The sequence below is a fragment of the Netta rufina genome (assembly GCF_964035555.1).
Source record: "Netta rufina genome assembly, chromosome: 5".
Classification (NCBI taxonomy): Eukaryota; Metazoa; Chordata; class Aves; order Anseriformes; family Anatidae; genus Netta; species Netta rufina.
Genome location: NC_140128.1, coordinates 33,346,867 through 33,373,084, shown reverse-complemented (window position 1 = coordinate 33,373,084; position 26,218 = coordinate 33,346,867). Strand labels below are relative to the sequence as shown.

Here is a 26,218-nt window from a genome sequence, read left to right as displayed (position 1 = left end):
AAGGATACCATTAGCAAGGAGGTGCTTGTAAGATTTTAACTTCCTAGACCAGGAAGCGTGTGTTCGCAGCCCACTTTTAAAAGAGCCCCTCAGGTTGTTGCCCGCCGTTGTCAGCTGCTGGAAGGATGTCTGCATGTTTGCAGCATTCCTGTTCTTGTTAGGGAGCACAAATATCTTCTGTTCTGCTCCCCACGCTTTCATAGGGAGAGGAGGTGCCCGTGTAACACAAGTGACCTTATCAAGAAGCTCGCAGTCATGAGTTATTACCAGAGCTGGACTAAGCACTTTGCTGCTGTTATCATTGCTATTGATTATTCATTTAGAGCGAGCTGCAAATTTACACAGCGCTTAATAAACACAAAGTTTCCTGAACTGCCACTAGTGACAGGAGAATTGGGAGGCCTTTCTTTTAAAAAACAAAACAAAACAAACAAAAAATAAACCGCACACAACAAACGCACCACCAAACTGCAATTACATCATATGTTATTTTTCCACTACAGCACAAGGCTCAAGAGCAGAGGAGCTGCCTCCACACTCTTTTGTGCATGAGCACATCAGGGTATTGTGCGAGCAGATAACGCCTTACCAGACAGAATGGAAATTTTATACCTCTTAAAATTTCCCCCAAGTTTTCCAAAGAAGCTGCATTTTCCTCCTGCAAGAGCGGGGCAGGATGTCTCAGGCCATGATGCAACATGGGGAGTGTAGTCTGGACTGAGACATCTGTGGCCAGGGAAGTCCAGCAATGTAAGATTTATTAATTAATTCCTTTTGGTCACAGCACCATTATACCATTATTGGCACAAATATTTTCACTCTTTGGCCAAATTTTTTGTTCATCACCTTAAAAATGAAATTTTTTTGGCTGAAGCCTTTGTAGGTATTTTAAGAATGTTTTTTTTTACAGGCACCTCTGAGAGCTGGGCTGATTTCTCCTACCCTCTTCATCGTACATCTGAAAATATCATTTTGTGCAACACTTGTTGACAAAGACTCAAAAGAAGGAAAGGGCAGAGCAAACAGCTTTGAGGACAGGAGGCTGGAAGATGGGAGGAAAGACTAGAAGTCATGTGGCCTTGAAGAACAGGATAGGAGCACAAGCTGAATCCAAATCATCTCCAATAAATTAAAATGGCAGGTTGGAAATTCCCAGGAGAAAGCACTGGGTCAGGCCTGAGGGGGGCTGAATCATCACATATTGGAGCTTGAAGAGGACTACAGAGAGCACTGAGCTTAAACCCAGTGTTTGGGAGGAACTCAGGTAAGGGAAAACAAAGACTTGAGGGTGATTTTTGGAAAGAAACAAAAACAAAAACAAACAAAAAAATGAAAGCAAAAATGACATGCCATGCTACAGCAGAAACTCTGTCAGGAAACCAGGTGAGATACATTCTCCCTGGAGATGAGAATATCCTTTAGGAGTTTGGGTCCCCCACTGCCAGTTCTGCTCGCCACACGGAGGTAAAGCTCTGCCAGTCTGCATTCACTGCTTTCACGCAGTTTACATTGGCAGCTATGGACATTGTTCAGCTGGACGCGGGTGTGGCTGAGTGTGCCCAGGCCCTTTCTGCAGTGCTTCTCCGTGCCTCAGAGGCTGGCATGGCCAAATGGCCCAGCCTTGGAAAATATTATCATCTCACAGAGAACACAGGTTGTGAACTGTACCCAAAGGAGGCCAGCCTGTACGCAGGGAAAACTGGGATCCTTAATGAGCAGCTGGGGGAAATTCCCTCGGCTCTGCATGTGGAGTGAAGCAGAGAAATCAGCTTTTGAAAAGTTCACCTGGGAATACTACCTTACATCTTAGCCCTCAGACTCTGCTTTCAGCGTGATAGCTCCCTGTGTGCCACAGACACAAACCAAATTTCTATTTTTGAAGGACTGGACATGTGTGGATGTAACATTTGTCTGCCTCTTCCACGAGGCTATCCTAAAATACGTGATGAGGCATTAACAACTTGAGGCTGCAGGGTCGTGCAGCAGGATTTCCCTGGGGAAAGGGCCCTGGGAGCAGGCTTCAAGCTCCTTGGCCACGCTTCAGGCACATCCCAGCACAGCTCTGCGATGCCATCTGTCCAGGTATCTCACTGAACCTCTTACTGTACAGGCCAAATGCCTTCTGTTCTGTTCCGTGTCGTGACCATATAGGGAATTACCTAGTTTTCTATTTTTTTCTAAATAGTGTTTTTTGTTTTGTTTTGTTTTTGTTTTTCCCATATGCTACTGCGGACCCTGGTAAATACCCACTAAGGCTAAGCCAGGGTGATTCTGCCATGCACGGTGTTATTGCAGAGCCCTTGCCAGCGCTCTCCACAGAACATTTCAACTTCACTTTAACCCACCACTGCTCCATCTGTACATCTCAGTGCATTTGCCAGGCACATATAATGTGATTCAATTTGATCACGGAGATTTTCTACATGGGCCAGTAGGTATCAGAGTCTATGAGTTATTTTGAGCTCGTCTGCGACATCCAATTCCACCCACCAGGCTTGCACAGATATATAAATCGTGGAGGTGTCTAAAATAACAGGCCCTGAGGAAACATCTGTCACCTCCAAAAGCTTGTGAGGGAGGAAGAAGCATTCAACTCAGCAACTTAAGAGAATTTTCTTTTAGCTCCAAGAAAGCAGAGAGCAGCGGGAGGCTTTGTGACACAGCCCGGATGCCTCAGCACTCAGACTTTCGCATCGCTTTCACAATTTACTTGGCCTGTGAAGGTAAGGCAAGCAACACATAGGTGCTGGGCAATTCGGATGACCTCCGTGCCACCTAACCTTTGCCTTCAAAACGAATGGGTTACTTTTCTCCCTTTTTGTTTCTGGATACATTTATTTATTTATTTATTTTCCGGAAATTGGCTGGTTGGGGGCCTTTGCAGCCAACCCCTCAATGAAAAAACACGCAGCTTGCCATGTCGCAAGCATGGCACAGCTGCTCTAGTCCTGAAACCTGCCACCTCCGGTGCTGGTTAAATATAAGGGCATATATTGCATGGCCTGCAGCTGTCAATCTTTTGGGCAAATTTGGGCAGGGCTGATAGTGTATTTTCACTCTGCATCCTTTTGAAGTGATTCTTTGCTTGGACCCCAACACCCCTAATTCTTTGCTGCTCTTCATAGCAGAGAAAACAGCAGCAGAACTGTGGAAGAAGGGTTAAAAAACCGCAGACTACATGTGGGGAACGGTGCTTATGGGGTGACCCACGGCAATGCGTGCACACGTGAAGGAAAGCAGCACACACAGCACAGCTGGCGCTGCCCTCCAGCCGCTGCCGAGGCAGCAGGGCACCAGCGGGGGCGAGAGGACCCGCTCGGGCCGAGCCCCCCTCCAAACGCAGCCCCCAAAGGGCGCCGCGGTGCCCCTGTGCCTCCCTCAGGCCCCGCCGCCATCACGGGGCTGGGCGCGCTGGCGCTGACGCGCTCGGCCCGGGCCGGCCCGCGGCGGGGGCGCCCCCTGGCGGCGGGCGGGCGGTGCCGCGCTCGGTGCGGCCGCCAGGGGGCGCCCCCGCCGCGGGCATGGAGATGGCGGCCGGGGTTGGGGAGGGGGGGGGAGGAGGAGAGAGGGGCGGCCGCCATCAGGAGCGTTTGGGCAGCGCTGTCAGACACATTGGGACTGATTTTGGGTGGCTCGGTGATCCTTGGGGTCCCGTCCAGCTCAGGGTGTGCCTGTGGGTCTCCCGGACACCCGCATCCCAGGGATTTGGAGGTGTAGATTTGGAGAGCAGCTTCCTCTGCAGCCCAGTTATGGGATTCACAGAGAGCGCTGAGGCCTAGGCAGTGAAAGCTCCTTTATCAAACACTTTAACCTCCAGATATCGTGGTACAGACACTGCTGCACCCTGCGGAGGGGTCTGGGACAGCTGCAGCAGCCCTTGCCTCCAGACAGGGCCAGCGCCCTCGTGCCACACTCACGGCGGCCTCACGAGCCGCTAGGTCAGGAGGGTGCTGCTTGGAAGGCAGCACCGAGGTGTAATGGGGTCAGAGTGCTGAAATAAGGGGTAACGAGGGGCTGAAGGTGCGGGGCGGGGTTTATGTAAGAGCAATCGAGTTTCATGTAAAGAAGGAGCGAGGCAACCTGCCCCTTCTAGTTAAAAAGATCAGCAGACTGACTAAAACCACCTCACCGGTACCCAGACACTCCTGGATGCAGAAGCACATTTAAGTATAGAAGATGCTAGAGAAAGAGGTAACAGGGTCCAGGCAGCCCGTGGTTTTGTTTCCTACCTGGGACAGCTGACTGTGTAACTCAGGTGTAGCAGCAGTTCATATGGCAGAGCCAGTTTTGGCTGACAGTGTGGGTACTAATTGGTGTACCAAGAGCAGCGTGATCTTTCATGCCAGCTACAAACTTGCTGAGAGGCTGGGGAAAGACCCGGGCGCTAACCCCCCTGCAGCCGTGGCCGTCCTGGTAGGAGTTCCTAGCTGGCAGCTGGCTCCGGTACGTCTCCAGTGCTCCGGCAGCAATGTGGCCATGCAGTGAGAAGCACTCCTGCTCGCTGTGTGCCATTATGTTGCTGGTGTCGTGTCATCTGTTCCCGGCAGGAGCCTAGGACTGCAGTGCAGGAGGATGGGATAAGCAAGGAATTCATTCCTTCCGCTTTTGTAGCCTTTTGACTCGTGTTCTGAATTGTATCAAACATCCCCCTGTTGCAAAACCACCTGCTCTTTTAAAACAAAATCCAAACAAAGCTTAAAAATAAAAATAAACGTGGAGTTAATCCAGTTTCCACAGGTTTCCTCCCCACCCCTGTAAAAAATAGGATTTTTAAAAGGGGATTGTAGCACTAAAGTAATGGGAAAGCTCTATATTCAAGAAGTGATCAACCTTGTGGTAGGTAACATATGATTATAAGAACATGGAAGCTTACACAGACATGAATGTTTTTGTTGACAGTGGACCAAACTGGGAAATACATATACAGCTGACAAAGTGGTGTAAACAGTAGCAGATTGTCTTAATTGTATGGAGAGTTGCCTAAGAACATCTTCACAGGTTCTTGATGCAAGCAAGAGCTGACCACCAGTGCCATTGCAGTGTCAGTATCTTTCATATTTTATATTGATGTAGGCTCACCACAGGCTAGGATCCATGGTTTCTGTATAGAAGACACTCCTTAGGCTGCCTTGGGCTGCCCACCTGTCTCCAGTTCACACAGAGGAAGCAAATTCCACAGAAGCAGGAACATAGAGAGGATTAGTAGAAAAATCTGTAAACTCATACTAAGTTAGGAAAGATCTGCAAGAAAAAGGGATTCAAAATGTGCCAGAGAAGCTGAGTACACTAATTTGTGTACTGCATTTGGTAGGAAACTATACAGAAAATAGTCTGTGGATAGAAATATGAAGGACAGATACATAAGGGATTATGAAAGACTGCAGGCTGAGCTGTCCAAGCCACAGAAGGCACGGGCAGAGCTTTCCCAGCCACTGCGGAGATGCCCACCTGCAGCTAAGTGCAGCGAGCAGAGCACCGGACACGGAAGACTTCCTGATGCACAGTCTGAAGTCCAAATCATGGACACACGGGCTCGCTACACGAAAGAAAGAATCAGGAAGCTTTTAAGGAGCAGCTTATCCTGGAGCAGTTCACCAAACATTATATCTCTTCTAACAGATATTCCACAGGCACTTTTTCACTCCCGTGTAGTGCATCCTTATTTAAAAGGGGGAATAACTGGACGATCAGCTAGTTCTTCAAGAGATGTTGACTACATTCAAACATGCTATATTTGGAATAAATACGTATTGGAATAAATACCACTGAGCCTCTGGAGACTGAAGATTTTGATTTGGTTAGAAAGGTGTCAAATCCAGAGCCTGGAGATATTTAGCCCTATTTTTTGCTGTCTACCGCAGTACCTTATTAGCGCTTCTGATATTATCATCTGCTTTAATAAACAAATTCCCTCAAACAGCAGTAGTCCCTAATAGATCCCTCTTACATTCCCATCTCGTTGGCCACATATTGCTTACTGTGCTAAGTGCTAAATGGCTCTTGGAAAGTGCTAAGAGGGTGTTGTGAAAGGACTAAGCTGAGTCTCACAAACAACTGCCTGTACAGAGAAATAGTGCTGTCAGCAGGGGCGTGCCAGCAGGGCCAGAGGTGGCTTGGTTGAAGACCCCTGTCCTGACAAAGCTGAAGAACTGACCTTCATGGTTGTGTTCTTAAGGTAATGAGACATTTCCATCTTGAGGAAATGAAGTTTTTCTTGATCCTAACTGAAGTAATACAACTGGATACTTCATCACAAGTATTCAACGAGATCAGTATGTTCCTGCTAACCAGGTCAAGTTCATCTGCTCTGCTGCCTCCACCAGAAACCAGCTCAGCACTTGATAATTCTTAGAAGAGAAGAACAATTCTTGGAACATGGTGGGAACAAAGCCCAAAGGCCCCCAAGCTAAAACAGGAACATTGCTTCTTAAGCCCCAGCCAAAGTCAGGAAAAACATAAGACAACAGATGATAAAAAGGTACTGGGTCTCCACGACAATCCAAGTGCTCCCTGTCTAATCAAAATTGTTTGGGCGTGGGCAGAAAGAAGGTAAAACAGAGCAGTATTTTTTATCTTCTCCAATGTGTGGCAGCATGTTGGGGCCACTAATAGGCATTAGCCAGTGTAGTAGCTTCAGCCTGCAAGTAGAGGGGAAGCATCGCCGTAGGAGAAGCCACTTAATTGCAAGAGCATTTCAAGAAAGTGGTGTGCACAGGGTCTTTCCAGAGAGTCGGTTCCCTGGGTGAACCAGCTCACTCTGTGGTCTTGGGTTGTTTTTCTGCTTATGTATCAAAGTGCTTAACTGTGAGGAGATGTGTTCCCGGGGACTGTGATCACAAAACACTTTCTTGACTCGTTAGTCACTGTCACTTAGGGGATCTCTGTTACGTAGGGCTGGAGCAAATCTTTGGGTAAGAGCTGGTGTGGGCTGGTTTCTGGCCTAAGTAGTCATATGCTGCGCCTTATCAGTGAAGGTACGTGTTTTAACTCTAATCCAAAAGGTTAGCAAATAAACAAAACAAAAAACCAACACACCAGTCTTTAGTTAGTGATTATTTTGCTTATTTTATAGGGTGCTTCGGATACTTTCAATTTCTGTGTAAAAAAAGATGTAGTATCATGAACACTGATGGCTGCATGATAACTTTTAATTTTGCAATATTTGCAATTAAATTACTGCAGGTTAGATGCTAGCTAATACAGTTAAATAAACCAAATGAATTGTTTTTTAGATGAGTAACACATTTTGAAGGCACATTTCCCTTAAGAAGAATAGCATCTGTAATTGTTTTACCAAGCTACTTGGGTTCTGAAATGTGTTTCATTTCGAAATGAAAAAAAAAAAGGCCACAGAGCCTGTTATCTCCTATGTAGTGCTTGTCGTCTGTGGGCCTGTAAGGAAAGTTTTTTATAAGGAAAGTCAGTTTAAGTTATTTATGGGGAAAAGCCGGAATCATCATCTCATTTTATCGTTGGTGCTAGTGTGGCACAGGGACAGGTGAAATGCTTTCCCCACAGTGTCACACAGCAAGTCCAATTTGTCCCAGCTCCTGCGACGTGCCCAGCCAGTCCTTGGCCCGCCGAGCCATGCACTCCTCCACCGTGCTACTTCTTCTGCTCCCCGGCTCCACAGCAATCAGCACGGTTCAGTGTCATTGCATCCTTCCAGCTACGGGTCTGCTACAGAGGGTACAGTTTCCTAAGTGATGTTGTTGGATTTCCATACGGCTTTCCAGATTAACAGCTTTTACTCGATCCTTATGTTTTCTTGACTGTTTTAGAAGATAGATATATATCTGCTACCCCCACTTCATCCAGAAGAAAGGACACATTCATAACTAAATTTGAACAGTGGAGGTTAGCAAAACCTTATTTGCCACTAACCATTGGCTGTGCTTTCCTTCTCCAGGCTGAGAAACGGTGAAAAACTCAGTGGGTTCCAAAATTGTTCTCTCTCTCTCTCTTTTTTTTTTTTTTTCTTTCTCGATTGTTTTGTTTCCTCAATGAAATTCAAAGCTCCAGTATTCAAAGAAACTGCAGCCAGCTTTAAGGAGAATTGAAATCGCAGAGGAAAATATTGTCCTTTTTTTTTTCAGTTAAGTCACAGCAGAGACCAGCAGCTACGGAAACACAAAATGTCCACATGGATGTAGGCAAGGCACAGGAGACAAAAGCAGAGACTGCCTATACTGGCAAGAGCTTAGGCTCTTTTTTATTGTCCCCTGGAAGCCTCCTGGGATCTCCTCACCAGGATGTTCAGAAAGAGCTTCAGAAGAGGTTGGGGACATAATTCATGGCCTTTTTGCACCAGCTGCCACAGGGTCTTTTTGTAACTTGATAGATGGAAGGAAGTTGCTCTGCCCTCACTGTCAAACTAAATATTGCCATCTCTGGGGTTTATAGCAAAATAAATCATTTTGTCTTCATTGCTGGGGTGGCACAGTTCAGTTGTGGCCACCCTGTATGCATGCCTTGAGCTCGTTTCCATTTGCATCCTACATTTGCTGCCTGCTGGCAGGCCTGAGCACACCTACAACATCCCCGACGAGGTCTGTCGCAGTAGGTTGAACGACACTGTGCGCAGCCACCTTGGTGGCTCCTCGACTTTGGTCTCTTAGGAATAAATGGCAAAGATTTTCATCCATTTCTGGAGCCTTTGTTTTGAAAAGAAATGTCTTGTCCTGCTCCCCGTGGTCAGTAAGAAGACGTGAGCTTTATAAGCCAGCAATTATCCCACTGTTCTCCAGCCTCACCTTTCTTAAACAAGCCTTCTTTACTCTTTCTTCAGAGGACATTGCTTTCTAAACCTCTTCTCGGATTTGCTGCTCAGCCCTGAAATCTCCTGTTTGTGGATGGCCTTCCTGTGCCAGGAGGAGCAAAACAGTACCTGCTGTGTCGTGCACCCAACACCCAGCATTAGCTTTGCCTTTTTTTGGAACAGCGTCACACTGTTGACTCCTATTCAGTTCATGGCTCACACCCTGAGCTGCCTTTCTGCAGTACTGCTGCCGGGCCACTTATTCCCCATTTTCTCTTTGTGCTTTTGATTTCCTCCTCTTAAGTGTAGCACTTTGCACTTTTCTTTACTGAGTCGTTGATTTTCTCCAATTTAGCGAGATCATTTTGAATTCTCAGTCCATCCGCCAAACTGTTTGCATCCTCTCCCAGCTAGATGATGTCTGCAGATTTTATGAGTACTCTTTATTCCCTCGTCACAGGTTGTTAATGAAAATACTGCATAAAATGGATTCCACACAGATGTTGGAAAGACCCTGTTTGAAAACTCCTCTAAGTATGACGGAGAGCAATTGACAACTGTTTTTAAAGGTATCTCGCTAATGAGTCACGCACCTACTTTCTGAGGATTTCATCTAAACTGTATTTTCTTTGTTTGCTTATGAGAATGTCGTGTGGAGTGGTGTCAAAACCCTGTAAGAATCCAAATGTATAGGAATTGTACCTTACTTCTACCTACAACGAAGTTTGTATAGACCCTACGCTAACCTAAGCCAAGAAGAGTATTTTCATATGGGCTTGAGCTGATTTATTAGTTTGTAACCTTCAGTTCCCTCACTGCAATTTTGCATGTAGCCATAGCCTCAGTAATTGTCTACAGTATCTCGGTGATTAAAGCTCATTCAAAATTCAGGCAGGCTTCAATAAAACATTTTCCTTCCTTGCTAGGACAATACGTAGTCAGGGATCAGAGACTTTTTACAATCCCAAATTCAGCGAGGGAGAAGTTGGCGCTATCTATTACACACACAGCAGCGAAAAACTCCTTTGCAAAAACATGAAAATGTAGGTTGATTCCTGAAGTTATTTCTTCACTTTGTAAAATCCACATTGAAGGAAGCACAGTGATGTGTGCTAATAATTGTGTATCCCATCAGTCTAATGATTTTAATTTATGTACTATTCTGTACTGCTATGAAATTCCTGATGCAATCAGTATCATTGCAAGAAAGCAAAGCAGTTCTTACAGATGAGTTACAAATCCTCATTAGCCATCAGATGTTACATTAGACGAGCATTTGCTATATCCTCAATATATTATGCACTTTTTAGTGCTGTTTATTGGTCACCTCTGTACTTAACAGCCTCCATCACCCCAGTATCCAAGCAACTTGATCCTGCATACCCTAGTGTTAAAGAGTGGCCTACCCCGAAGAGATGCTTTTCTTTTTAGGGAAACTAGTACTGCATCTCAAGGAATGAATGGTTGTGATTCTATAACATTGGAAGTGACTAATCCCGTGTTGTAAATGGGATAAAGGGAAATGGAATGTATTTTGAGAACAAACAGTAATCATTGACACAGTAATTTGCATCCCTAGATGTTATAATAATGACTAAGTATCACTTCCCCTTGTTTGCATAAGGAAGAGCAGGCAGAGGAACCCAGTGATTCGGCTATCGCACAAGCCGGTCGCTGCAGAAGATAAGGTCTGAGCGTAGACCACTTCTCTTCCATGTTGCTTTCCTGCCCTCTGCTACGTGTTTGAAATACAGCATTGCAAAAGATGCGGCCCTTTCCAGTACAAAATAACTCTGCCAGGGTTTCGCTCGCTCGTTCCAGAAAGACCCCGGTGCCACAAGAGTTGGTCAAGACTTGTGGAGGATTCAAGAGGCAGAGCCTTCAGAAGAGCTGGTTTGGATGGGTGACTCGGGATTCCTGGCAATTTACATCCATTAAGAGCCAACAGCCTCAATCTGTGCTGTCTTGCTGATGAAGCTAACATATTTTTGCTGCCTGAGGAAACTTCCTGCTCTTCAGAAAGTGATTGCGACTGTAAGGACCAAAGTCTATTCAGCGACCCTTCTGCTTCACCACCGACTTGCAGGAATTTAAATGGGAAGTGCTCACTGAAAGTGGATCCTAGAGGTGTGTTTGTACAGCAAGCAGCTCTCACAAACATTTCGAGACAGGCAGTCCCTAGGAAGCCAGCACCACTGCATCGGAGAGATGGCGTATTCAAACCTGAAAAGCAAATATGCTTAATGTCTTATTTTTTTTTAAGAAGAAAATTAAGCACCCTGGGTATGATTTGCTTTGTACTAAATAAAGGGAGCGAAAAATATCATTAGTAGGACTGGTGATAGCGTCCTGAGTTATCTTTGAATTTCACACTGGCTGCATACCACAGGACCAGGGCAAATAGCAGTGAATACAACCTTTACTTAGCTTCTCCTGACAAATATAAAGTAAAGGGTAAGGCAGGCACACATTGACATATGGCCAGAAGACGTACCTAGGCAAGGTAGTCTCTCCTTATTATAATTACTTGTTTTCTTGTGTCTATGGGCACAAAGGGAAGAGCAAAATGGACAGATCTTAAGATTTCACTGTCTGAGAATGCGATCATCTCTACTGAGGGTCAGTCCATCCCTGCCTTCTCCCTGGTTCTTTGTCTAAACCCAGGGTTAGACGACCCTGACTATGCGAGGTAAGAGTTACTGTGAGTGTGAAGCAGAGGAGGAGGAGAGTATCTAGCTGTTGGCCATGTCTTCAGGCCAAAGAGGAGCAGGAGAGCTGATGAGGGCCAGGCTGTCCTGCCGGGGTGTCATCCAGGCTAATCTCTGAGTAAGCCTCTCAGAGTGTTTCAGGTTTGTTGGAAAAAAGCAAACAAACAACCAGTTATTAAGGCCCCTGCTTAATGCCCTCCTGACAACTTTGCACCCTTCCCCTGCTCTTTGCCTTCGAGCAAAAGAGCTGGCAGTGTTGCAAGGTCTCTGGAGTGAGGATAACCCTGACATGCTGTGGGTTGATTGGCACCCTTTGGGGAATCACTGCAATACAGATGAAGAAATAATTGTTTACATTTGAATAGAAGACCGGAAATTCAGTGATTCTGACTCATTACGGCATTGACAGATAGCTAGGAACACCCTTATCTTTTCTGGTGCATTTTCCATCTGCTTTTTTTTTGTTGTTCTCTCTCTCTCTCTCTCCCTACCATGCCCAAATGTTTTCGTGACTCCTAGTTCTTCTCTCTGGCTGTGCCTTCCTGATGTCATTTCCCTTCCCTTGCTTTCTTCTTACGCAGTTTGCTTCCTCTTGAACTTTCCTTGTGGCTTGTTCCCTGTTCTTCTTCTTCTCAGGGTCCCACTGTAAGTGCTGCTTTTCGGGCTTTTCCCACTTGTTGCATGCCATGGCTGCTTGCACCTTTTCCCCATGGGCCCCAAGTCCGTCTTCCCCCAAATCTCCAGCCTCTCTCTCTCCAGCAGATGCAATGTGTTGTCTCAGTGTCTCTGTCACCACCAGGTCCCCAGGGCCCAGCACCCAGCTGCGGGGCCACATCTGCTGCTCCCACATCGCCCAGCCACCCTGCTGACACCCCACTGGTCCTAAACCTTCCCAGTACCCCCAGTCCCTCACACTGCTGCACCATGCGTGCTCATGGTAAATGAGGTGAATGAGCTGTGTTGTCCTTGAGGTATTTTTATTTTACATGCACTAGCCCTGAGTAGAAAGCACCAGAGAAAGGGAAAGCTGGGAGCCAGAGGAGTTTCAAGTAAGCAAGCAATGAAGGGAGAGGAAGGCAGGGGGGACACTCACTGCAGTGCAGACAGAGACAAAGAGAGGGAAGAAAATGTCAAGGAAGGATGGGGGAAAAGAAGGCAGTCTGGGGAGGAGCGTACATAGGATCATGGGGGTAAGCAGAAGGGTATGAGACAATATGCAATAGGAAACAGGAGAGAAGGGAGGTTTCATGGAGGGGAGTAATTAAAGGTGGAATTGCACTTGGTGATGAGGAAAGCACTTAGGGATGAAGAGAAAGAAAGGGGGAGAAGGAATGAAAGAAAAAAATCAAATCCTAGAATGGATCAGGGAAATCCTATAAAAAAATAATAGTAAGGAAGAAACAAAGAAACAGTGACGACAGCAACAACGAACACCAGGAGCTAGAAAACAGAAGAGAAATATCAACAAAAGACAGCGCTCATCTAAAATACAACATGAAGAAAAAAGTGGTGATTGTATGAGTCTTTGCGGAAAGACAGAAATAAAGGAGGACAGGAGAGTAACCTTGGAATAGTTCAGAAATCTTTAAAACAGGTCCAAACTAAATCTTTATTAACACAAACAAACAAAACAAACCAAACATTAATAGGAACAAACAATAGGTACACACACTTTTTTAACCACGGAAATGTTTCTGATTGCTGTCAGCCACCTTTTCTGGTCCCAGCTCTTGTGGCCCTTACCTTCCCTATACAATCCCTGCTGTAATGCAGAGCCCTTCCCTATACAAAGGACATAATGTAAAGCCACACACTTGTTACTGCAACAGCAGTAGGGAGGAAAGAAGATCCCTCCATGTGTAAACCCCATTATCCTCCCCATTACTTAACATAATGTGCCTCAGGCAGCAAGTCAAATCCTCCAAATATTCACTGCAGTGAGAGATACGGAGAGAGGAGCTCACTTATCTTTCCAGGTGGATTTCACAGTCTGGTTTCCTCTCTTTGTTCTCACTTTCTCCCTGGTTCTGTTGTTTTTCTTTTATCTTTCCCTTTCACGTTTTTCAGCCCAATTTCACTTTCCGCCTGCTTTCAGGAACAACTCAGTTTCTGATTATATTTTCCCCACTGCCTGCCACCCACCCCATGCCGATGCCCTCCGGGGGTCCCGTCGCTGTCCGTGCCCCTCCTTGGTGCCTCTCCCTCTCTCTCTCCAGGTGCCCACCTCTAGAGGCCATCCCCATGTGCTCCGCACGTATCACCAGGACCGGGCACCCACTGACGGTCTTGTGTGACTTCCCAGGGTACCTCCAACATTTCATTACTTCTCATGAAAGGGAAATATCTAAAACAGTGCAGTTCTGCTTTGAACGCCGTAGAAAAGAGTATCCCCCTCCACCACGTATAGGCCCATCACTTGTCTGTTCTCTGTCTGCTCTTAACGCTTGACCTCCTGGGCTCTGGTCCTCTCTGCTTCATATTCAAGCACCCTTAATCTTTTTTTGACCTTCTTTTCTGATCCAAATATTTTATCTGAATTACAAAAAGTGCAGGTTCTTTTTTCTCTTCTTGCCCCATTACTGCTGGTTGGCCCTCTCCCACCTGGCGTATTCTGCCGTGCTTTTGAACCGATGAAGGATGAGGTTTGGAGATGGGGAGCCAGGCAGTCCCTCACCAGGACGCTTTCTGAGCCTTGTCCTGCCTTGCAATGCAAGCCCCATCCTCGCTTTCCATCATGGGGACAGATGCACAGCAACCACCCCTCCGTGCCCCAGGGACATGAACATCCCTGGGCAAGGACAGCAGAGGGGGGTGGGAGTAAGCAACAGTGGCCACACATGGGCTGCCCCTGGCCAAGGTTCCTGAAGGCTTTTTGTATATATACGTGAGTTTATTTAGGTTTATTTTCTCACTGCATGCAGTTTCAGGCTGGGATAAGAGCCGGAGTTTGTTAATGCCAATGCTGTACATTACGTTTTTGATGGAGGAAATGCTCACTCGTTGCCTTAGCTCTTTGCAGAATAGATGGGTCTTATTTGGATCGGGTGCTGGGGCTGCTGTCCCGTGGCAAACACCGTAGCTCTGGGGCAATCCTGCCAGGGTGAGAATCACCCTGCCTCCCAGCGCAAGCACATGTGCCTGTATCATCTCAGAGCACATCTAGGGGGCAGCTGTATCTTGAGCCAGAGGATGTGAAATGACACTATTGTTTATCTACCTACTCGTGCCGTTTTATCCTCAATACCGGAACAAAGAAGGAGCCCCAAAACTTTTCCGACACCTATCAGAGAGCTGGGACAGACTGGCCTCGCAGACGGATGCCCTACCAAGCAGCCCACACCAACAGCCAAGGGAAGAGGCACAATGAACCTGGGAAGCCAAAAATCAGCAAAAAAAAATCTCTGCTGCTTCTGCAGCTGCCTGATGGTGAAAAGGAGCCATCTCGATGCCAGAAGGAGATAATCCGCTGACAGCCGGTTATGCTAGTAAAGATAAATAAACACCAGCTATTCGATCCCCTCCAAGGACGCCACAGTAGAAGGGGTGTAACTTCCCATCCCTCAGCTCTTCACAAACAGCAGAGAAACATTTGGTTCTGGGGAATAATTAATTTCGTGCCGTTCGGGGGGAAAGAAGAATGGCTGAGGGTTGGGGTGAGCTGGAAAAGGTGTTCTAGCACTTTTGCATATTTGCACATTTTTCCTTGAATTCCTCTCTAAATCTGTACAGGAGGCATTTCTTCTCTGTGAGGGCAGGCAGTTTGAGGTCTCTCATTTTATCCATCAAGGTTAAATATTCCTAATACAGCCTTCTCATCTCTGCCAGAAGGGATTCCCTGAGGAATTTTAAACTTTTGAATGAATTCCCCAGAAACATCCATTGATATAATTATTCTCTGGCACTGTAAGTTCAGCTTTGCTTTTACTGAAGCCCTAGAAAGAGGCGAGCATCCCATGCAAGTGAGGAAAGACATGTTTAATGTGAAACTATGGAGTTAAAAATACATTTTATCAAGCCTCAGCATTATATTTAACAGTGTTGTAGTTGCTGTGGTCTAAGAATATAGAAGGGCAAGTCACGAAGGTAATATATGAGATGAACCATTATCGCTGGAAAGCACAAGCAAGGTTTTAGGTACATAAACCTTTCTTTAGGTCCAAACTGGAAGCAGCAAACTTCAAGTTAAATATAGATTTAAATGTTGCAGAGAATGCAGTTTTCACAGAGGGAGGACTCTTCACTCCCTCTGAGGTGGAATTAAACCAGCCCCCGCTGCTCCTGGTGCCTCTCCCTTTTCTCCTGCGTGCCCCAACAGAAATATTTTAGGTCATACTTCAAACAAATTTGCCACGCAGTTGTGGGTGCTGCAGGGCCAGCTCACCCCTGTCTCTGTCCCTGTCCCCTGCAGGCTGTGGGGAGCTGCCTCCCCTTTCTCCTTCCCCTTTCTGCCTGGAAATGGTCCTTCGAGCAGCCAAGTGTCAGGATGCTATTTTGGGGGGTAAGGATGTGCAGCACGCTTCCTCCACAGCCCTCAAACAGCCCCCTTGCACTAGTCCCATCGGAACAATGTATTTTTTATTAAAAGATAAATTGTCCCCCATTCCAATAAATATGAGTGACAATTTAAAGACCATTTTATTTCTTGGAGGGTAGTGATATAAAAAAAACAACAACCAACCAAACAACAACAAAAAAAAACACAACCCACAATACAAGAAGTTTCATTCTATTGAAGCAGAAGGCAGACCAAGTCTGTATATCATGGGCACACGTGAGGAGAAGAGAAGCCTCTTGCACTGATTTTTTCCCCTCCCCTCCCCAAAAGTAATAATAAAATAAAATTACAACTTCCTTTGTTCCTGAGCTCATCACAATGGCAATACTGGAGGAGACCAAAGATGCCCCATCCCTCCCATCCTTTCTGTGACAGTGTCCCATCTCAGGTTCTTTGGGAGGACGGTAAGAAATAGGGTGCAGACAGAAGGATCTTTCTCCTGGAATACTGTTTTATACTGCCAGGGTCCGCATCTAACAGCAATGAGTTCCAAACGTGGTTATGTGCTGACTGAAGAAGTATTGCTGTTTGTTTGCTTTAAACACAGTTTAAGCATTTAACTCAGTGCTTTTTACTCTTGAGAAATGGTGGCTTCTCGCTCCCTGGTCTCCCTTTCCATGCCACTTTCCTAGTAGGGTCCTCATGTTCCCCTTCAATTTTCTCCTTTTTAAGCTGAAAAGTCCTTGTTCATGGATTTGTGTGGCAGTGCTCCCATATCCCAGGAGCTGCCTTCCTGATTCCTGCACGGCTTTCTTGGACCAGCTATGTGTAGGGGCAGGCACACCACGCCTGCATGAACGGGCACCACGCGAGCTCCCAGTCCACTTCAGTCTTCAGATAACTTCCAGCATCTTACTCAAATACTATTTGGCTTATGGCAAGCACCAAATTAATGTTTCCAGGAGGCTCACGGATAATATCAGTACTGACACTGAGGTGAAGAGGAACTTTGTGGTGTTTTGAAGCTATCAGAGAGTTTTGTTCTTATTCACTTTGGTGAGTCCAAGTCCACCGTGAGAGCAACTAACCAAATTATGTCACGTTTCCACTTGATTGCCTACCAGAATCTGGAGAGAAACAGGCTTCTCATGCTGTCCCCTCCTAGTGGGAGAAAAATTTGTTTACATTTACATGTACTATTCATATAGGGGTGCTATGCCAATGAGATCTGTGAATGTATTGACATTATCTAACTGTCTATCAGCTGCGAAGCATACTGTTGGTGTATCTTACTGTTATTAATCAGTTTTGAAGGCAAAGGATGCACAAACAGGCTTAATTGCTGAATTTCTCAAGTGATATATTTTGCAACTTGCCTATCACTCAAACAACAGAAGACTTGAGTGAAAGACATCAGAATCAATTATAAATAAATAATCTCTGTAGACCTCTTTCTACATGGAGCACTGCATTCACCTCCGGGACCCCCAGCACAAGAAGGACATGGAAGTGTTAGAACGAGTCCAGAGGAGGGCTGTGAAGATAATCAAGGGGCAGGAGCACCTCTTTTGTGAAGACAGGCTGAGGGAGTTGGGGTTGTTCAGCCTGGAGAAGAGAAGGCTCCAGGAAGACCTTACAGCGGCCTTCCAAGGCCTAAAGAGGGCCTACAGGAAAGCTGGGGAGGGATTGTTTTTGACAGGGAGTATGGTGATAGGATAAGGGGTAATGGCTTTAAACTGAAACAGGGTAGATTTAGATGAGATATTTGGAAGAAATTCTTCTCTCAAAGGGTGGTGAGGCACTGGCACAGGCTGCCCAGAGAAGCTGTGGGCGCCCTATCCCTGGAGGTGTTCAAGGCCAGGCTGGATGGGGCTTTGGGCAACCTGGGCTGGGTGAAGGTGTCCCTGCCCATGGCAGGGGGTTGGAGCTGAGTGATCTTTAAAGTCCCTTCCAATCCAAGCCATTCTCTAATTCTATGACTCTAACATATTATGCCATAGCTCTAATGTAAGCAATAAGTAAGTAAAAAAGGTACTGTGTCACAGGTGCACTCCATATAAACGCAGTTATTGGCTCTGTTTGACTTTCCCTCTGCCCTTTCCCACTCAGTTCAGCATGCAGCCACCCTCAGCTCCTGATGATCCAAGAGAGCAGCCAGGAGCCAAAGCAGAAACCCAGCAATAACCGCACCTGGGAAGGAAGCGCGGGGAGCCCTGGCAGGGCAGCAGAGCTTCCCACTGCCCACGCTGCTTCAGCATCGGTCTCCCCAGGGGTATCAGCACCCACGGCGCACTTAATCCCAGGTAATCTGGTGTTGACTAACACTGTTTATTGTTAGGCCATGAGAACCACTTTGAATCCCTGCACTGGCACTGACCTCTCTGTCCACCGAGTCACAGTTAACTCGCAGGCAAAGCTGTCCATGGCTCTGCTCCAGTGTTCCCCTTCCCCATCGCTCCTCTTCCTGCCCTGTCCCTGTGCCTTTGCTGGGCTACTTGCCAGCAAAACGATCAGCCAGGGCAACTTCAGGTAAATACATGGTTCCCACTGACTTAATATTCCCAAGGCTTACTACTTCTGTGCTGCTAGAAACCCTTATATTCTACATGTCACGTCATTCTGCAAAATACAGCACTGAGATTAAGATTAAAATTAACGGCGTGAACATAGTGCTCAGTTGGTAGTTCCAAACTGGCAGATCAAATATACGCCTAGTTAAACACTAAAAGGAAAGAGAATTGCTTTTTAGGTGCTCCATACCCTCAAAACCCAGGGTCTTTAAATATCTAGTGACAGGTAAGGATTTAGGGGCCAAAGTTATGCAAAGCTTTCTGAAAACAGCAATCAGTATTTTCATTTGGATAACTTCATCCTGAAATTATTGTCATCACCTGGTTTTCCCAGTGCATCTTGGTTCCCCTCCTGCCCTGCCCACAGTGACCTTCTAAATTGTATGTTCCTGTATCACACCTCTCCTGCTAGGTGCCAAAATAATCATTTACACTTAAAAGCACTAAAAAGATACATACAACATCCTGCCTACAGGTTGCACTGTTTATAGGAATGGACATTTCTCTATGGATGCTCTTTGCCATGATTCTTGATTTCTGTGCATATGGGAGGTCTCCCAGTTGTGATGCCTATGTGCCTGCGTTAAAACCTGGTGTTTGACATCATCATCTATGGTTTGTGCCCTTGGTTTATCACTCCAGGTGGACTTCCATCCACTTATAATGCTAGCGACACACAGAAACACTCGGTTACAAAGGTTGTCATTTCCTTTCAGTGGGTCCCTGAAAACTTACTTGATGGTTTCATTTCCATACCCAGTTTTCTGAATCTACTGAATTTTCTCCTCTCCGAGCTCCTTGGAAATAAAAGCAACAGATTTCTGCTGAAGGTATCTGGAAAAGGGCACTTTGATGGAAGTTGGATGTGGTGGCAGCCCAACCACTAGTGGTCCAACAAGCTCCAGCTGAAAAATTTAGCAGGGTGACCAATATTACAAGAAATCAGCCTGAATTAGGGGGCGTTATGCTGCTTAACAAAAAGGGCGATGAGCCAAAAAGAGCTGCTTTTACCTGATAATGGAGCTGCAATTGCTCCTGGGATAGTTCACACTGCTGGCTGAAAAATGAGCGAGTGCTCCCTGGACCGCTCACGTCTTGGCACGCAGCTCCCAGCTCATTGTGATTCGGAGCAGCGTGCGGGATCTGTCAGCGTGCTTAGTCAGCCCTGCCAGCCACCTGAGAGCCATAACCAACGTCCCCTTTATGGCTGCTCACATCTGCTTAAAGAGGGATGGTAAGAAAAGGTAAGGAAACCCACTCCTCTCGATTGCCAGAGGCGGCATCTTCGCTCAGACCTCCCTTTGATCTGGAAGTGGCCGGAGCCACCAGGCTCTCTGAAGGCAGGTGCACCTCCCAAAACAGACAGCAATGGCTTGTGGAGGGTGAGATACACGCTGGCCTGCCCAAACTGCAGACGGGATGCAGAATTACTGGTTGAAGTGGCCAGCATTGTGCTGGAGGTCAGCTTAGATAACAGGCAGCCAACCTTCCCGGCTTGCCAAACCAAAACCTTAACGTGACTGAAGCCTGGAGGGGTTTCGCCATGGATGAAGAGCTTCGGGAGCTGCTGGGTGGTCGGGGTGGTGATGGGTCCTCACAGGTCCCCCTGCTCCCTGTGGGCAGCTCGGTGTTACACTGCCTGTGCTGCTGAGGGGGTTTTGCTACGGGAAAGGGACAGCCCAGAGGCTGAATTCCCTCTCGCAGAACACAGACCCCAGGCTATGCACTCCTACAACCACTTGTAGCCCACCACCACCACCGCCGAGCAGTGCCCCCAGCCTGAGCTGTGCCCGCAGAGCATCAGAAGATGATCAGAAGAGCTCATTTCCAGCTGCACTGCTCCCAGCTGAGACCAGCTGGCAACTGCTGAGTGAGCAGCTCCTTTCGGATGGGCCAGGGCAAGCAGGGGTCTGCTTCATCGGCTGCTGTCAGCAGTCGGTCCTGGGTAGGCAATAACCCATGGCTGGAGTCGGAGGTCATTACATTCGCACTCAGGCTGATGCCCTTAATGGCAAGTCTCTGGCGTGTGTCGTGCTCTCAGGCTCTGGCCCCAACCAGCGGTCTAAGCCGTTTGCTTAATTTTCCTTATCAGCTGGAAGGGAGCTGTGCCCCATCCTTCCCCGCCCCTGGGAAGAGGAAGGTATGTGCTTGTAGGAGCTCTTTGCTGGTGAGAGAGCCCTGTGTCCTCTGAGCACGACTGCACAGGCTGTCTCCCCTCCTGTCTGCAGCCATCTAGCATTCCTGCTAAAAGCACGGGGAAAAACAGTAGCAGGCAAGAAACTAAATCTTAGTTTATTTTTAAGGTAGTTTTGTCACTGAAAAGAGAAGAGAAAGCGCTCTACGGGTACTCAGCTCCATCAGCTGCATCTGTGACCTGCAGTTTAGGAGCTGTTGCACTTGCTGCAAGACTGCTTCCGTGTGTTAACAAATGTCTTCCCGGATTTTGTGCCAAGTACTCGCAGTAAATGTCACTGTAGGATGGGCTGGATACAAAAAAAAAAAAGGCACGTTACGATATAACTTGTTATTCTGGAGAGTTATTACAAAAATTGTGAGCAACAGCTCTCCAAACACTCCTGCATCAATACTTGACTGTGGCTCCCCCTCTGAAATTCACCCAGGCTGGGGCAGTAGCACCCATTGGGAAACAGTGTCACTGAGCACCCGCTAGCAAATTCAGATGGAAAGCCTGCTGATTTTTGAGTTTTCCACTAGCTTTGGAAAGGCTTTGGATGTGGCTTGGCTTGGACTTGTAAGGGCTTTTAGGAAATAAACTTGGAGAAGGGGACCGGGTGAGTACCTGGGGTGATGCAACCAAGCAGAAAGTAACAGATCTGTACAAGCTGAAGGTTGAACACTGATGAACAGCAAGAATAACACGAGGCAGGGGAGTGGAAGGCAACTTTGTGGACAGACTCAGGAAGCAGACTCAGAAAGCAAAGGAGGGAATATTTTTCCTAGGCTTCTAGCAAGGCTTTCCTTTGCACTGCAAAGAAAGCGTGCTAGAAATCTGGATGAGCCAACTAACAACAACAGCCAGTTTATTCAAGCATTTAGCTCCTTATCTGATAGCACCGTTGCTTCCAATTCCGCATGTGAAACCACTTCTAGCACTACCAGAAGCTGCGTGCTACACACACACCTACGGAAGCTGACGTGGAAACACAGCCAGAAGTAGCACGAAGGCCAGGGCTGCTCCTCTTCATCCTCATGGGGCTGCACAAAGGAATGGCACACGCACGCTGCTGTTACAGATAAGGACTTCCAGCGCATCTCCGATAATCAGAGCGTGCGGATGAAATGGCCGAGCTCAGCGAGGAACGGGCCGAGCTACTCCACCCGCCTGTGAGCCAAGGATCACGGCGGGTAGCGTGCTCTGAGCAGAGCCAGGGTGGCACGATCCCGATCACGGTCTGAATTCTAAGACAAACTATGTAAAATTTCTTTGTACATCTGCAATAACAGCTAATGATTATTTTTTCTTTGAACTTTGTCCAAAGTTCATCTCTAAAACAAACTTTAGTCAAACTGCACGTATTGACTCCGCAACAGAATAAACACGCCAGATCTATAATAACGCTTAATCGCTAGCTCTAACTTCTTTTAACTTGCTCCTTAATCAGAAAGATAAAAAAAACAGCGAAATAAACGGGCTTCGCTCAGTGTTTATTTTCATGGTGCCTCTGCTGAGAGCCCTGAAGGACAAAAGCAGCTCCAGTGCGGTTGCTTTCCGAGCACGCTGACTCTCCTGCTCGCCCAGCGCTTCAAACCCTCGCTGGAGGAAAAACCAAAGGGTCACAACGCTCAGCTTGAGCTGCTGGCTGTAAGCGCTGGCATGGGGGAAGAGCCTGAGGACCCAGGCTGGCACTTTTGGGGTGTGTGTGGGGTTAAAAATGGGCTGCGGCAGCAGGAGCAGAGCAGTAAAGGGGGGCTGGACACCCCCAACCCCAGCAGAGGTCTCACCTGAGCCATCGGCCCTACCTGAGATGTTTGGTGGCTGTAGAAATAAAGCAGACGGAGAGTATAAAGAGCAAATTTGCTTTTATTAAAAAAACATGTAACAGCTTTATGATACGAATCACAGCACTTTTGGTCACAACTGGACGCGTTACCAGAAGTCCTGCAGCGGCTCGTAGATTTTCCAGCAGTGCCCGGCACGTGACGTTACCTGCTAACCCGTGAATTGTGCAAGAGTCGGTAACTCTTTAATGAAGGCTCTGTAATTTTCTGAGTGTTTATTTTTATTTTATTTTTTTTAAAGTGCTGCCCCAGCCCTGCTTTTGAGAGACATATGTGGCTTGTGGAAAAAAATAAAAATAAAGGCACGGGGAGAGGTTGCCCCCAACGCAAAGGCGAGCAACGCGAGGTTAAAAAAATAAAGAGAGGCATTTTTGGCTGACTCTGCTTGCTTTGTACCTTTTCGGCTTCGTGCCTTTAAGGCTTGTCTTCAGGCTCCTATCTCCAAACCCACAGGCTGCGAACTTAATTAATAATAAAAATAAATAAATAAATAAACCCAAGTTTCTCCCACAATTGCGCGAGCCCGGGCGCTGCAGCTTGAAGCCGGGCACCCGGCGCCGCGAAGTTGACAGGCAAACCCCCCCTCCCCAGCACTCGGCAGCCGGCTGGAGTGTGTGTGTGTGGGGGGGGGGGGGGGGCAGCCAATTAGCTGTAATTAACTAACGAGGGGCCGCAGAGCGCGGTCCCCTCACGGCAGCAGGACGGGGCTCGCCCCCCCCCCCCCCCCCCCCCCCCCCCCTCAGCGCTCCCCTCAGGCGGCCGCGCGCGCGCCGCGCTCCCCCCTCAGCGGCGCAGCCGCGGGAATAAAGCGGAGCGAGACCGTTAAAAAGAGGCCAAAAAACACCGAAAATACCTCAAAACTCGCTGCCGCGCGGCACCCAAACCCGCTTTCCCCCCCCCCCCAACCCTCTTCTCCTCCAGCCCAGAACATGGCAGCCCCGGCGGGGCCCCGCGCCGTGCCCGCGCGCGGAGGGGACGAGGAGCTGCGCGCTCCCGCGGCTCGTTCCCCCCCCCCGCCGCCCCCCCCCGTCCACCCCTCGCCTCAGCAGCAGCTTCCTGCGCGCGCCCCCCCCCGCCCGCCGGCCCTGTTGCATCAACTTCCTGTGCGGAGCCCCTCGCGGCGGGGCCCCGCGCGCGCCACCGGGGCGCGGGAGCGCGCACCCGCGCCGGCCGGGCCCCGGCTCTGTGTGTGTGTGTGAGGGGGGGGGGAGGGGACGTGTTGTGTGTAAAAAAATAATAATAAAATAATAATTAATTAATTATTTAAAAAAATAAAAGGGGGTGCTGGTTGCCCCCCCCCCGCCTTCACGAGGGGTCCCCCGGAGGCGGCGGCGATGGCGGCGCGGTGCGGGTCCCGCCGCCCGGCCCCGGCAGAGTTTGGTGCCCTACTTCGGCCGACTTTAGTTTCACTCACTTCACATCCGGGCTTTTTCCCTAGGCAATGGGCGCCGCAGCACAGCCCGTTCCTTAGGCAAAGGGAAATAAATTCGCCGCACCGACGCCGTCAAGTAGTCCCCCTCAGGAGGAGCCGCCGAGCCCGCCCTCGCCGCCCCCCCCCCCCCTCACCGAGCCCCCATCCCCTTCACGGGGCTCTCCCCGCTGGGTGCGTGTGTGGGCGGCGAGCCGCGCACCCCCCCCGTCCTCCCCCCTTCACCCTCTTTCCCCCTCATCCCCGCTCCCTCAGGGCTCCGGTGCGCGCGCCCGGCGGGGCGTCGGGAGCGCGCTCGGCGAGGCAGCGAGCGGAGCGAGGGAGGGAGAGGAGGGAGGGAGGGAGGCCGGCGGCGGCGGAGGGATCCCGCGGCGCGGTGCTGCGGCCGGGCCGGGTGAATGGGATTGAAGAAGAGTTGAAGCTTCCCGGCTTGTTTTTGTGTCACAGTTTCTCTCCTCCGGCGCCCCGCCGAGCTCCTCTGCCTCCCTCCCCGCCCAGCTGCCCCCCCCCCGGCAGGAGGAGCCCCCCGCCGAGGAGAAGGAGGAGGAGGAGGAGGAGGAGGAAGGGGGGGGAAAGGAACAGGACCCCCGAGAGCCGAGCGAAGAGGAGGAGGAGGAGGAGGAGGAGGAGGAGGGAGCAGCCTACCATCTTCCACTCCCCGCTTAGCTTAAAGAAAAGTGCGAGGAGGAGAGCCAGGGGCGCCCAGCAGCGGGCAGCCCCGCCGGAGCGGCCTCGCCAGCACCCCCCTATGAAGAAGAGCTCTGCCCCCACACAGGGAGGTCCTGCCCGGGGGACCCCGGCCGGCCCGCAGCAGCACCGCCGCCGCCAGCAGGGTGTAGTATCCCGCCTTCCTCCTCCTCATCCTCCTCTTCCTCATCCCCTTGCCTCCCCCTTCCTCTCCACCCCCCCGACCCCCGCCGCCACTCTCCGGCCAACTTGGCGCTGAGGAGCACCAACTTCGCCTCAGCCCCTCCCCGGGGGCTGAAGGGGGGGGGGGGGTGTCCTGTGGGTGTCCCCTCTCTGTGTGTGTTTGTGTCCCCCCCCCCCTCCTTCCTCCTCCTCCTCCTTCCCCCCCTTCTCTTCCCTCTTCCCCTTCCCCCGGCGGGCGCCGGCAGAAGTTTGGGAGCGGGCGAGGATTGAGGAGGAGGAGGAGGAGGAGGAGGAGGGTGACACTTGGGGTGAAAGGAGGAGGTGACACATTGGGGTTGGGGGGAGGAGCAGGGGAAGGAGATGACACATTGCACCGGGGAGGGAGGGAGGGGAGAGGGAGGGAGGGAGGGAGGGAGGGGGAGAGGGAGGGGTGGGGGAGGGAGGGAGGCAGGCAGCCTGGTCCCCTCCCCTCCGGGGTTCGCCGGGATGATGATTTCCAGGCCCTTTTTCTCTCGGCCGGGTCCTTCGCCGTGATGCTGTCGGGGAAGTTTTATGACGGGCTCGGAAATGATGCCGCTCTCGGTGATTGATAATTCGTAGTAAAGCCGCTGCCGCAGGTTTTCTTGTTCTTTTTTTTTTTTTTTCTCTCTTCCCTTCTCTTCCTCCCTTCCTCCTCCTTCCTTTCATTCGTCTTTGTGGCCCGAGTAGCGCCGGGAAAATTCCGTTTCTTCTGCAACTTGTTATTGGCAAGTCTCTCCTGCCCCCCTCGCCCTGGGGCTGCCCTTCCTGCACAGGTACAAAGCTCAGTGCAAGGACGCCTCTGGGATTTCACACTTCTGCTCTGGCACGGCCGCTGCTGGGATTACAGATGTCGACTTTTTTTTTTATATATTTTTATTTTTTATTTTTATTTTTTTTTCCCTCCCTCCTGCGTTTGCGTCTGTGTAGGTGGAGCGGGGCTGTATGTGGGACTCTGCCATTTGGTACAGTCCTCTTGTGCATGCTCCTTTCTTCACTTGCCTTTCCGTGGTGGTGTTTTCCTTCTTTTTGTGTGTGTGTGCGCGTCTTGTTGTTGTTATTTTTCCTTCTTTCCCTTCATTATTCCCGAGCTTCCTTGTCGGTCGAGCTTTTTTCCCCAACCGCATCTGCAGTTCGGTGGGTGCCGGGGTAGGATTGTGCACCTGGGCTTTTAGGTGGATTTGCGTTGGGCGAATGCGTGGAGCTCCTCATTCAACTTCTTCTCAAGTGTCAGAAAATGAGGCTGCGAGCAGATGTGTTTCAATATGGAGAGACTTCCAAGTTCCTAATTCTTGGGGGTGGAGGAAAGAGTGCCATTGGAGAGTGGCTTTTGTTTTCGATTGGTGAACA

The 26,218-nt window shown here is 49.0% G+C and overlaps 1 protein-coding gene across 4 annotated transcripts in view; it reads left to right on the top strand.

The window, feature by feature from the left end:
• The first annotated feature begins 24,338 nt into the window (after positions 1–24,338).
• The window catches only part of PHF21A (PHD finger protein 21A), a 132,416-nt gene continuing 130,536 nt past the window's right edge, over positions 24,339–26,218 (top strand). For all 4 annotated transcript variants that reach the window (XM_084288197.1, XM_084288199.1, XM_084288196.1 and 1 more), the window contains exon 1: positions 24,339–24,813. The gene's annotated coding sequence lies outside the window, so the exon portion shown is untranslated. The remainder of the gene's footprint in view (positions 24,814–26,218) is intronic.